The sequence below is a fragment of the Ambystoma mexicanum genome, chromosome 12 (genome assembly GCF_040938575.1).
Source record: "Ambystoma mexicanum isolate Mex_15411 chromosome 12, UKY_AmexF1_1, whole genome shotgun sequence".
Classification (NCBI taxonomy): Eukaryota; Metazoa; Chordata; class Amphibia; order Caudata; family Ambystomatidae; genus Ambystoma; species Ambystoma mexicanum.
Genome location: NC_090936.1, coordinates 86,359,037 through 86,371,733, shown reverse-complemented (window position 1 = coordinate 86,371,733; position 12,697 = coordinate 86,359,037). Strand labels below are relative to the sequence as shown.

Here is a 12,697-nt window from a genome sequence, read left to right as displayed (position 1 = left end):
ACACGTTTTAAACAGGGAGGGCGCTAACACCCACTGGTGGGAGAGATATTACTCCACTCTTTCCCAGATGTAACATGCGTGGGGCTAGTATCTATTATACTCATATGGGATCCCCAGTTTGTGCAACTGAATCTAATCCCACTCCAGACATCATATGTGAGGGGTCAGAAATGAGAGGCAGACACAAATGTGTAACTTTTTCAACAGACATCTTTATTAAAATAAAAAGGGTTGGATGAAGGCCTTTCTGTCCCTATCCAAAAGAGTTTACCTACCTAGGAAACTAAAAGAGATCAGTCTGTCTTGTCACAGTTATACTAATCATCCTTGTGTCAAACAGGTATCTGACCCTCACACTATAAATGAACAACTGAAGGTGTGTGGTGAGTGTTTCTATTTTGATTGAATAACAAGTGTACAAAAATCAAAGAAAATATGAAAATCCAACAAATAGTCTACGCGTCCAGGGTCTGGTTCCCTTCCCCTGGATTAATTCAAGTAGGATAGTGCGCATGTCTCTGTCAATGAGCCTTTAAGAATAGATGAAATGTCTCTCTTAATGAGTCTTTCTTCAGGGTGGCAAAAAACGTGTTTTTCTGTTTTGTTAAGGTTTTGAAACTTCTAGTACACTCCGCTGCCAGGAATCTCCCCTCTGGGTCTGGCAGGTTCCCTGGAGTACTCTCCTGCCAGGTATCTATTCCCCAAAAGGATTGGCTGGCTGATGGTTCCTTTCACCAGGACTTTCTACAATGTTCACAACATTTTCTTTCTTGGTATAACAGTTATTCCTCTTCCCTGCATACACCTCGGTAGCTTGTGGCAATGCTTGTTCATATCTTCTCCAAACTGACCACTCATAAGGAGACTTGTACACATTCTGCCCTTCAACTTCCTCCTTAATGTTTACATTAATACGCTTTAGCTTGTGGCAATGCTTGTTCCAATGTTCCGCCAATTGACCTATCATATATGGGGACTTTTGTAACTTTGCCTTTCAACTTTCTCCTTAAAGTTCATCTGCTGCGGATTACATTTACTCCAGCTTTCCCCATATGGCTCACTAATTCCGTCTCTTCAATTTACTTGTTTTGTATTCAAAAGAAGCAGCAACTCCTGGAGGGCTTCCGTTCGGTTTCAACATCTGCTCCGGGTTTGTGTCAGTAACAATGAAGGGTTTTCACCGGGATTGCGCTTACACCAGCCTTGCTGTTGCACTCCCAGTGGTCCCTCTGCAGCACCTCTTCCGGTCTCAAGTCTCTCCGGATAGGTGGGCTTCCCAGCAGAGGCTGGTAAGTGTCTGCTATGCCCCGCACAGTTCATCTCTTCACGTCTGCTTCTGCTGCCATCGCCGCTTCCCGCTCCGCTCACCCTGCAGGTAGCTTCTCCTCTCCTCACCTGCAGATGCTCAGCAAGTTTAAATGTCCCGCGCAGTGGAGTTCTCTCATGACAACTAGTCCGCCCATTTGGATCAATGTTTTTCATTCCTCATGAACTCCTCCTTCATCTTCCTTGTCTCAGTACTTGAGGCTTTAAGGGAGATGAAGTCCATAGAGTTTTAGGCTCTTTAAGGTTGCATTGTTTAAAAAAATGAAGACCATTCGAAATAGGAAATGTTAAATTGTTTCATGTACGTATGAGGTGTGAATGGCATCTTGTCTAGGGTAACACAGAAAACCGCACAAACTTCACTACACCACAACAACAAAACAAATCGCACATACATTCACACAACACAAACGACGGCTACCAACCGAAAAGCACACCTAAGCTCAGCGAACAGTGCTAACCAAACTCACGCTGCCAACAGCACATCACTGCTCTCTTACACTTTTCCCGCTCGGTCCTACTAACTCACCCCACCCCCCTTTCCTTTTCAGATCCACCAGAGAGCCAGGGGACCACTCCGGTGGTGATAGTGTGCGGTACAAATGTCCTTTAACATTAACAAAAAGGGGTGTCAAGGCTTTATAATTACAGGGATCAATATAATGACAATATGCCATTGGGTACTATGGAATTAAAGGGTCCTCTTTACATGAAAGGGAAGTGTACTCTGTTTCCCCTAACGGAGTCACCATATCTCCCTGGCAGCCATCTCTTCACAAGTGATCCTCCCTCATACCACCACCCCCAGGGTCAGGTTCAGGTATTGGGTGCCCTCCCTTAGCCACATGGGAGGAGACTTTAGGCCTGGGATCATGATGACTCCACAACAGATTGATAGACTGTGCCTGAGACGGTCTGACTAGAACCATGGAATATGGAGGAGAAGGACTGACAAAAGAATACTTGTGAGAATGGCCCCTGAGGAAGGAGAAGGATGAACTATAAGAAATGTGATCACCAACGAACGGACGAGGGAGAGGGACCATGCCGACAGAGTGGGACCATTGCAACCAAGGTCTGTCAAGAAGAACCGTGATGAAAAACTAAGGAGAAAGAGAAAGACTGAAGGACTGAGATGAAAGTGAAGGACTGAGACAGAGGGCTGAAGAGAAGGAATGACGAAGGAGTACGACTAAAGCATGGCTGATGAAGGAGAACTGTGAAAGTGCTATGACAAAAAAAGAGCTTTGATGAAGGACTGTGATGACAGAGGAGGACTGTGATATAGAAGGACGGTGACAGAGGCGGAGGCGGTGACTAAGGAAAGGGACTGACCAAAAAAAAAGGACTGACAAAGGAGAAGAACTGATGAGGACTGTGACAGAGAAAGACTGGCAGAGGACAAGGATTGTGACAGAGGACTGTGACAAGGTTGTGAAGGAGGGCGACAATGGACTGTGAACAACAAGGAAGGACTGACAAAGGAGACGGAAGAACTAATAAAGGAGAAGGACTGTGGTGAAGGAATGATGATCGAGCAATATTGTTTCTAAATACTTGTTCTCTTCACTGTAGAAACGTGGTGCATCCACTACAGGTGCATGCATGGATACCAAGACAGAACAAAGTGTTAAATTACAATGTACCCTTAACACCAATTCAAAAGCCCATATACAAAAGCATGCTTTCGTAAAGTTGGCTTTGTCAACCTGTAGCCACAACTAAACGTGATAGATTGTGACTTTTTTTTAACAATGTTGCAGGGAGAACTATAGCATGTATATGTTCTAGTCCAATCTTAATTTGGACATCTTACTTTACTTTATTACATTTATATAGCGCAGCCATGAACCCTTAGGCATTAGGGCGCGTAACAAGACGGACAACAAGAAACTCAGAGGGGTGAATAAGAAATATGAGCGGTCAGAGCACAGAACCAGTCAGATAGGAAGGAGGAAGGGGACGTGCCCAGTCGTTACAAAAACAGCCACGTTTTCAGCTTTTTTCTGAAAAGACTCAGGGAGGTAAGACCGCTTAGCTCAGAAGGGAGCAAGTTCCAAGCCTTCGGGGCTGCAGCGAAGGCGGCTCCGTTTTCAACCTTGTTTGTTTTACATCTAGGCGTGACCAGCAGATCTAGATTATTGGACCGAAGGGATCTGCCATTAACCTTTTTATAGATGAGGTTTTGCAAGTACAGGGGCAGAAAGCTCCCTGGCGGGAGAGACCAACTACGACTCAGACTGCTCCATTATGGACGACCTGGAGTCTGTTGATGTCCGCTTTATGTAGGCCCACCAGAGTACTACTCGCAATAATCTATCTTCGAACAAATAGCTCTCGCTATGGTTGCAGCGTTATCCTGGGAAATAAAAGGTCTCATGTGCGCCAGCAACTTCACATAATAAACAGCTGTCAAGACAAGGCAAGCCATGTGAGACCTCATATTGAATAGTTGATCAAGATTAACCCCTAGGATTTTTACTTTTGCCTGTGGATAAAGTTTCACTTCACCAAGCATAAAGCAGCAATAGTCAGGGTGCAACTTCGCTAGCATCGATGCGATGCCTACAGTCATCAACTCAGTTTTACTTCTGTTGAGGGAGAGATTATTGCCGTCCATCCAATTCTCAGAGAGTAGACTCTATTAAGTTCACCTTCATCTGTGGCATGAGAGCCAGTCAGCGGGATGATACAATGAGTGTCATCCGCATAGTTAGAAAACATGACTCCCTCCTGCTCCAAAAGGGCAAAGAAGGGAGACATGAAGAAGTTATAAAAGCATGGGGGATGCAGGCCCCCTGTGGCACCCCGAAGTCCACTGGCACCGGAGCAGTCTCTACCGCATCCACAGAAACCCTACTTTCTCTATTGGCTAAAAAAGACCCTATTCATTGAGCTGCGAGAGGTGAAAGATTGGCCACCTCCACCAATTTGGAAACCAGAATGGTCTTGTCAACCAAGTCAAATGCAGCTGACCAATCCAATGATATTAGACAGAGATCCTTTATCCAATCGCTCCAAAAGTCTTGAATTCAATTCCAGTAATGACGTCTCCGTTCCAAAACCCCTTCTGAAACCTGATTGATAGGGGTTCAAGATAGGGAATTCATTGAGGTGTTTCGAAATGTGCTTATATGTAATGCGGTCAAGGATTTTCAATAAGAATGGCGTATTGGATATGGGCCTATAGTTAAGGATCAAGGCCAGGTTTTCTCAGTATGGGAGTGACCCAGGCTTTTTTATATCCACTGGAAAGGACCCTTCTGATAAGGAAGCGGTGACGAATTTGCAGATAGCATCCAGGAGGGCGGGGGCGGGGGGACAGGATTTAATTATTGAAGAGCACAGGTCTCCTTTGCAACTGGTAGCTTTCAGCTGTTCTACAACCATAGCCAGATCTGGAAATCTAGTTACAAAATCGACCAGCAGGCAGAAAGGCAGCCCTAAAACAAGCTTTGTTTGATGCCGAATATAGATTAGAGGAAAATAGTTTAGTCCTTTTAGAAAAGTAAGGACTGCTACACCCAACCTGTGGCAGCAAACGCATGCTCATAGTATAAGAATTTGATAGAATTGAAAATGCAGGCCTTTGTAGAAAATAAATAGGAAGCATTAGAAGCAGCCCTAGTTACCAAGAATACACAGGAATGTTGGTGTTTGGGTCTGATCTAGTAGAGGTGATCTTGGTAACTCATTTGAAATTTTTTGTCAGTCAGTCAATAGGTTTATTCGAATTCAAAATCCATCAAACACAACAAAATATTACACAAAAGCAATTAGAAGCGATGCACCAACATAATACAGCACATTAAGATTTACTGGGGCCAAGGAAAGAATGGACCAAAGGGCTCGACACCTTTGCGGTATTGCCCATTGCTCGGGTCGATCCACCAGTGGGCCAGACCGTTCTATACCCAGGGGTGTAAGGTTAGCACCAGACAGGGGAGAGGGCCTCATAGTTGGCCTCATACAGCACTCGGAGCCTAGGTGAAAGTGCGGGCTAATTATAATCCCACTCCTTGGTGTCCATCCAGCTCCCCCACCCTTCCCAGGACCCCTTTTGCCACTCTCCAGTCCCAGAAGGCCAATTCCACAGTGTCACAAGTCAGTTTTCCCACACTTGGCACTCTGCGACATCCCGCAATGGTTTCCCTGGACACAAAAGCACTTCCTCTTACGGACCTTTCCCAGTATAGACTTTTATTTAAGAGGCCATCCCTAGATTCCTGCATATCGCTTGCCAGTTTGGGTACCCCGTGGAGATACACCGTGGCACGTCTTTCCAGCCCTTGAGCCTGGGGTTTCGTTTATGCCCCCTGTGCATTGTGGGCTGAAAGCTCTCTTCTCCCCTGAGCTATGGCATCTTGGGTCTGCTTGACTTGTGGCAAAGTCTGTCGGAGGGGTAGGCATTGCCTTAGGTTTAGGCAACCTATTAGGCTCACTGATCATGGCACTCCTTACACAGGAGTTATTGGTGTTGGCCGGTTGAAAGTTCCCAGGCTTCAGGCTCAGACATGCAATTTTAGGGGCTGTGGCCGCTGGTCTCAGGGGGGCCTGTTCCAAAGGATGGACCAGAGGAGAGTCAATGGGCCCCTTACACATAGTTGGAATGGTAGAGGGCTCTCCCTCCCTCTACTCCCTCCCCTGTGATTCTATGAAGGCTGAGAGCATATTTCTAATTGCTGCCAACTCAGCCAACACTTGGTTACCCTTGCAGTTGCATCCCCTAGACATATGATCAATTTCCACTATGTGGTCAATGGCCGTTCCGGCATTGGCGATGGTTTCACAACGTGGTAGCTTAGGGGCCCTGAATGGGGAAAGATGAAGATAGGAGCTGGCCAATGAGTTCGATGGCGACAGGTGCTCACTACCGGGACTTAAGGGAAGATTAAGCATAAGGGCATTGATAGGCAGTCCGTCTTCAGTAAGCGAGAAGTCAGGGGTAAGGCAGGACGGGGCCACATCCATGCCAGGGCCAACGATGGTGCCAAATGCCATGGTGAAATCCAGAGCTGGGGTAAGATCCAAGCTGAAGGTTGCAGGGATATGGCTGGAGGAAGGGCTGCTACTTGCAGGTACTGCTGGCCGGGCAACTTCCCCCACATGGGGCACCACCTTCACCGGCACTAGGCAGGGTTGGCCGGATAAGAGGAGCATAATGGGCTGTTGGGTGGCAAATAAAGACCAAGAGGTTCAGCTACCGTGGGAGGGGAGCAGGCCAGCGGACCTCCCATGCCTTGAACTATGGCCGAAGACCTTTCCAAGATTGGCCCTCCACCTTTGGCATCTCCTTTGGTAGTTAGTGGCCCCTGGTTTGCTGTACAGCCCCCTCCCATATGGGTGTCACATAGACCACGCTTGGTAACAGTAATCAAAACTCCACATAACCCTCCCAAGCCTCCTTCATGGTCCCCTTCACAGACATCTGTGCTACTCCTCAATTGTTGGTGGGTCTCTGTCTTGGAATTACTAGGTGGAATCAACCCCGCAAATGCAGAAACAGCATGCAAGGCGTCCGAGGTGGGGGCTTTACTTTGGCTGATGCACCCTATTGTCATTGCCGCTTGACAGATAACAGCTTCCGCTTGGGCTTGAGCCGGGTATCTTGGCAGGCAAGCTCGGAATAGGATGAAGGCAGGGTGGGTAGTAAAATTGGAAGGGATGTCCTTGGAGGGCCTTGGCACTTTAGGGACTTTAAAAATGACATGGCAGGCTTCCCTGGACTGAGACCAGGACATCCAGTACGGCCAACAGTAGCTTCTCTCACAACTTCTCTACCAAGGCACAGTGTCACTTTAGCAGTGACTCGCAGACACTTACATCACTCTCCGTGACATGCCTCCCACCTCAGGCGCCTAACACCTGCGGCGCCAAACACTGCGCCCTTGCCCCGCCGTGGGCTTCACCGCTGAGGGCCGTGGTGGAGTTTTGAAGTCCAGGAGGGGGCGTGGCCAAGAAGCAGGAAACTGCTAGGAGGGATCCGATGAGGCCGCCAAACACTGCGCCCTTGCCCCGCCGCGGGCTTCACCGTTGAGGGCCGTGGTGGAGTTTTGAAGTCTAGGAAGGGGCGTGGCCACGAAGCAGGAAACTGCTAGGAGGGATCCGGTGAGGCCGCCAAACACTGCGCCCTTGCCCCGCCGCACAGAGGCTGACTGGCATTTGCATTTCAGTGCTTGGCATATAACAGACAGAAAGGAATACAGCGACACTGACAAGTTGATGACTGAATTACGTATAGTAAAAGGCAATTTATCAAACATAAGGTTCTCTCTAGATGTTGCAGCATCCACTGGCACCTAGAAAGCCAAGTCCCAAAAACTCATAGGTTTCCAGCCTACCATTTGGGTCTCCTATTTAATACCAGTATTCAATGCCATTAGTGAGTTATATAAAATGCCACATTCATGGCGTATTGCTAAAATAGCTCCTCTATACAAAAAAGGGACTAGAAATGACCCAAGCAAATTTCTTTCCTAGACTGTGCCAGTAAACTCTTTGGGAAATCATTGCTAATGAAGCTGGAAGACTAGATGGAGGAAAGTGCAGTTTTAATTCACTTGCAGACTGCTTTATACTGATAAGAGGGAGCAGTAGAACTGTGGCGCTGGCGCGCTTTTAGGTGAGTTTTGATCATGTCCTGCTGCGTATGTACTAGGTCTAAAAGAAACAGTGCCCCACTGTTTCTGGTTGGGAGATCGGGATTGGTGTTTAAGACCAGACACCTTCGCGCCAGACACTCAGTTTCTAGTACTGTGATGTTTATTGTGATTTTGCCGACACGCGTTTCATCCTCAGGGGTCATTATTAAGGCTAATCATGATGACGCAATACAATTAACAGCCAATTTGTAATCCACATTTTAGTAAACCCAATAAAGTCCAAGTGTAGCCATGTGATTAACAAGTATAATAATGAGTGTGGAGGGTCAAAACCAAGGTGGGTGTGATGGTTCAGTGTCAGGATGGTGAATTACGGGGGAAAAGGGGTCGTAGCAGACATGAAACAGGGTAAACAAGGAGGGAAGGCACAAGGTAAGCACTGATCCTTGAAACATCCCCGGGCCGGGTAATTCTGTATGCGGTGTGGGTGCATAAGTCAAACAAGCTTACCAAGAATATTTTAGTTTGAGGAAGGATATGTAGAGTTCATTCTTGTCGTAAAAATGCCTGTAACCCGGAATGGGTCCAGAAGGACGCCGAGTAGCATGTCGAGGTGGGTAAAGGCTGTTGGAGGTGCAAACACATATGGTAGCATTGGGTGTTCTGGGGGACCTAGATATTATGATGGCATCATTTATGGTGGCATTACACTCGTTCATCACCTACCAAGACGGCTGCTCTTCCCACCTGGCTCTCAACCCCACTGCACCCTCTGCCCAGTTCCATTTGTGGACAACATGACTTACCTGACTTTAGGTCACCCACACCACCCAATGCTAGCATATGTGGTCGCACCTCCATCAGCCTTCGCCCACCTCGACATACTACTCAGCGTCCTTCTGGAACCATTCTTGGTTGCAGGCATTTTCACGACCCACTATTCACCCACATGGAGCCCATTCTAATTTTTGCTTCATTCGAATCAATACCACGGTTCATTTTAATTCTCCGTGCCCAACAACCCCTTGCTTCATTGTTATGGCTCTTACACCGGCAGCCCACTTCCTGCTTGCATGTGCTAGCCGTTTCATTTCTGGGATAATCACGTACGCTGGCACCCACAGCCAATAGCTGCGGGCCACAGGCTCCTCCAATTGAGTCTTGCGGCTTATTTAAGTTCAGCCACTATTTGGCATTCCACACTTATCTTAGTACGACCGACCTCAGCCCACTCTGGAATTCACCAGGTAAGGATACCTATGAGCCCGACACCACGGACAACCTTTCTGCTCACACCAAACACCCATTTCTTTAACGTCTCCGTGCCCACCCTCTCCCATTACTTTAGCCCAACTCTTGGACCGTTTTGGTTCGGCGCTTTAAACTCCCGGCAATTGAGGGGCAATTGCGGTTTGCTGCACGCCTCCCTTGCCCCCTATTCAGCTTGCCGGTCACCACCCCACGGCACTTCCTCCACCCTTTATCAAGAACGTCCTGCAACTCCTTCCTCCATGCACGTACGCAGTCACCTTCGCTGTGTGAGACAACCCGGGTTACATGCAGGCTCACTAATTATTGAAAATAGCTACCCGTGGGGACTATAATCACCCTGGCACATGGTGCCCTTGATTCACTTGTAACTTCCATCTCTGCTTCCCTTACGTAAGCCTATTAGCAGGCAGCAGCACCAGTCCCGTATTCCATTTAGACCAAGGCCACCCGGACTTCCTTCTGACTTCATCTCCCCTTGCTCTTTACCTGCCACCCGTTCAGAGCAACTTACTTGAGGTGCATTCAACTGTCATAACTGGCACACTTTGCTTGGTTTCCGCAGGTACCAACCTGCACAGTGGATCACCCACGCTGCAGAATGAACTCTACATAGCCTTCCTCAAACTAAACCATTCTTGGTAACCTTGTTTGACTTACGCACCCACACCGCATTCAGAATGATTCCAACCAGGGATGTGTCAGGGACCAGAACTTACCTTTTCCCTTTCTCTTTCCTCCTTCTTTTCTCCTCGTTTGCCTTGTTTGTCTGCTACGGCCCCCTTTCCCCACAATTCATCATCCTGACACTGACCTATTGCACCCACCTTGGTTTTGCCCCTCGATACTCATATTATACTTGTTAATCACATTACAATTCTTGCACTTTATTGGGTTTACCTAAATGTGGTTTACAAATTGACTATTTTATTGCGTCCTCATGATTAGCCTTGATAATGCCCCGTAAGGTCGAAACAGATGTCGGCAAAATCACAATAAACTTAAAAACCAATCCCGAATTTGCAGGCTAGTGTCCATGCGGGAGTAAGCACAATTGACTAGGCATTTAGACTTGTATTGATTCAAAAATATGCGGTTACCAAAAAAATAACTTATTTATACCTTTTTTTGAGCTTTCACATGTCATGGGTTTCTGAGATACAAACACTGGTGATGCCTTTTTCTGACTAGAACATTCCCAAACCCTTACTTAAATTGCTAACATGATTATATAGTAGAAATGCAGCCAGGCTTAGATGACCTTCAGGGCGAGAACACATCAGACCAAGCTTGAAAAAGGAAAAGGTGCTTGACAACAATGCAATCTTGCCTCGGTTTTGTTCTGTCTTTACATAAATAAATCTGCAGTTGAAATCTCCTCAAACAAGTTAAGGGAGATTTGATAGGCATATCACATGCAGACGTTGCTACTCTTCTCTAAAACTTTGCTAAATAATTCAATAAATGTAATGGAATTTTCACTAAAAAAAGTAATGGAAATCAATTGTAAAAATACCAAAATCATCATTTGTGCTTCCGGGCACAAGAAACCCTGAACGTTTATATTGATTTTAGCAGGGGAGGAGATAGAAGCAAAGTATTTTGATTGTCTTCGGTTGCTTATCAACAGTGGTGGAAATTGGGTGAAACTGACAGAAGCAATTTGATTCTGACATACACCTTTTAGGCAACAATGCAATTGTTCCATTTAATGGCACATAGGGCTGCTAAAGCTACAATTTAGGTTTAAAAGGTCACAGTTGACACCTGCTGGCTTGTATACAGTGGTCATTTGGGCCATGACCAGGCTCACAAACCACCTAATAGGGAAATATTTTGTTTAAAAGACCTAAGGTCCTACACCAAAGATGGTACCAAATATTCTAACCCTACTTGAACTACACCCCCCTCCCTCAGCATAGAGAATATGTTTAAACAGCTACAAAATTAGATACAGCTCCGGGCAACTCCGGATTACTGCGATACAAAGATGCTCCAACTGATGTCTTGAACAGCCCTGGGGGGTAAATCTTACCTCTGGGCAAAACACACGAGAAATCTAGTATACTAAATCGGTTTTAGTCTGTGGGATGAACCACTGACAATTCAAAAAACAAGTTATTGGCAAAAAAAAAAGTGTTTTCATCTTTGACTTCACAAGACCCTAGAGAAATGCTCAACAGGTACCTTGATTGAACTGTATCTGATGTGCAAGACAAATCCACCTTTAGAAATGTTATCTTGGAGGCGCGTGGACAAAGGAGCCCATACTGGCTGTGCTTTAGGTGAGCTCCGGTTCCATTGCACCTGAAGCGCAGCCAGAGCATGGCACAGCGAGAAAGACCACCAGCCCGACTCCCCGAGCACCAGCCGGGACTGCGGATGGCGCCGGAAGATGTAGCAGTCCCCGGGAGCAGTGTTCAGAGTGAAGGGGCCCGATGTTGGTGAGCACCAAACCGCCTCGTGCAGTGCAGCCCAGCAGGCGAGGTGTCGTTGCTTGCAGCAGTAACACGGCGAGAGGTGGCGCCCCACAGCTACACTTGGAGCCTGGACAAGTGGTGACTCTGCAGTTTGCCTGAAGTGCGTGTCCAAGAGGTGATGTGAAGTAGCGACTCTGCTGGGTGGAGGCGAAGGTGAGGTTAGGGCCCTTAGCTGGCCTATGTCTCCAAAGAAGGTAGCCATTAAAGCAAGCAAAGTCTACTCCATCTCTATATGGTCGCTGATACCTGGCGCAGTTCAGGGAAAGAGGTGAAGGAAGCACTTCATACAGTACGTGCGCAGCAGGCAGGCAAGGCCATGGAGACCCCTGCGGCATACCACCCAACATAAGATCTGCTGGAGTGCCTCTGCCCATTCAGGGGTGAAATCACGCATGTCGTTAAGGAGATCCAGGAAGCCACTTTTGACATCCGCAAATGCCTCTCTGACCTATCCAGGGATATGGAGCAGATCAATGCATAGGTCAGCGATGTGGAGACTTGCCGCAGTCACTGCAGAAAAATGTCATCCACCTGCAAGGTGAGCTTGCCAGGGCAAAACAGAGTATAAGCTCACTGGTCGTCGCCATAAACGACCTGGAAAATAGACACAGGAGGGAGAACCTACAGATTTGTGGTCTGGAGGAAGGTGTACAATGGGCCGACATCAGAAGTTGGATCCTGGAGTTCTTTAAAGAGGTTTTCCCCGATATTGCAAAGGATGGGATCAGCTTAGACAGGGAGGGTCCCACAGAGTTGGCACGCAGTGCAAGGGTCCCAGAGCGCAGCCTAGAGTTGTCTTCATAAAGTTCCACACTTGGTTAATTAAGGAAAGCATCGGGCGGGATTCGAGGCAGCTGGGGTCCATCACCTACAGGGGTCAGAAGCTGCCTATTTATCAGAACTTGGCTGCCCTTATGCTACAGAAGATACAAGCATTTAGCCTAGTCACCGAGAAGCTGCAACTCTCTATGGTCTAATACAGATGGACATTCCCGTTTGCTTCTCTTGCCAGGTAAATAG

At 47.2% G+C, this 12,697-nt stretch overlaps 1 protein-coding gene across 4 annotated transcripts in view; it reads right to left on the bottom strand.

Annotated features, from left to right (window-relative positions):
- Positions 1–12,697, bottom strand: part of FAM185A (family with sequence similarity 185 member A) — a 432,094-nt gene that overhangs the window by 133,529 nt on the left and 285,868 nt on the right. The gene's annotated exons all lie outside the window — the stretch shown is intronic.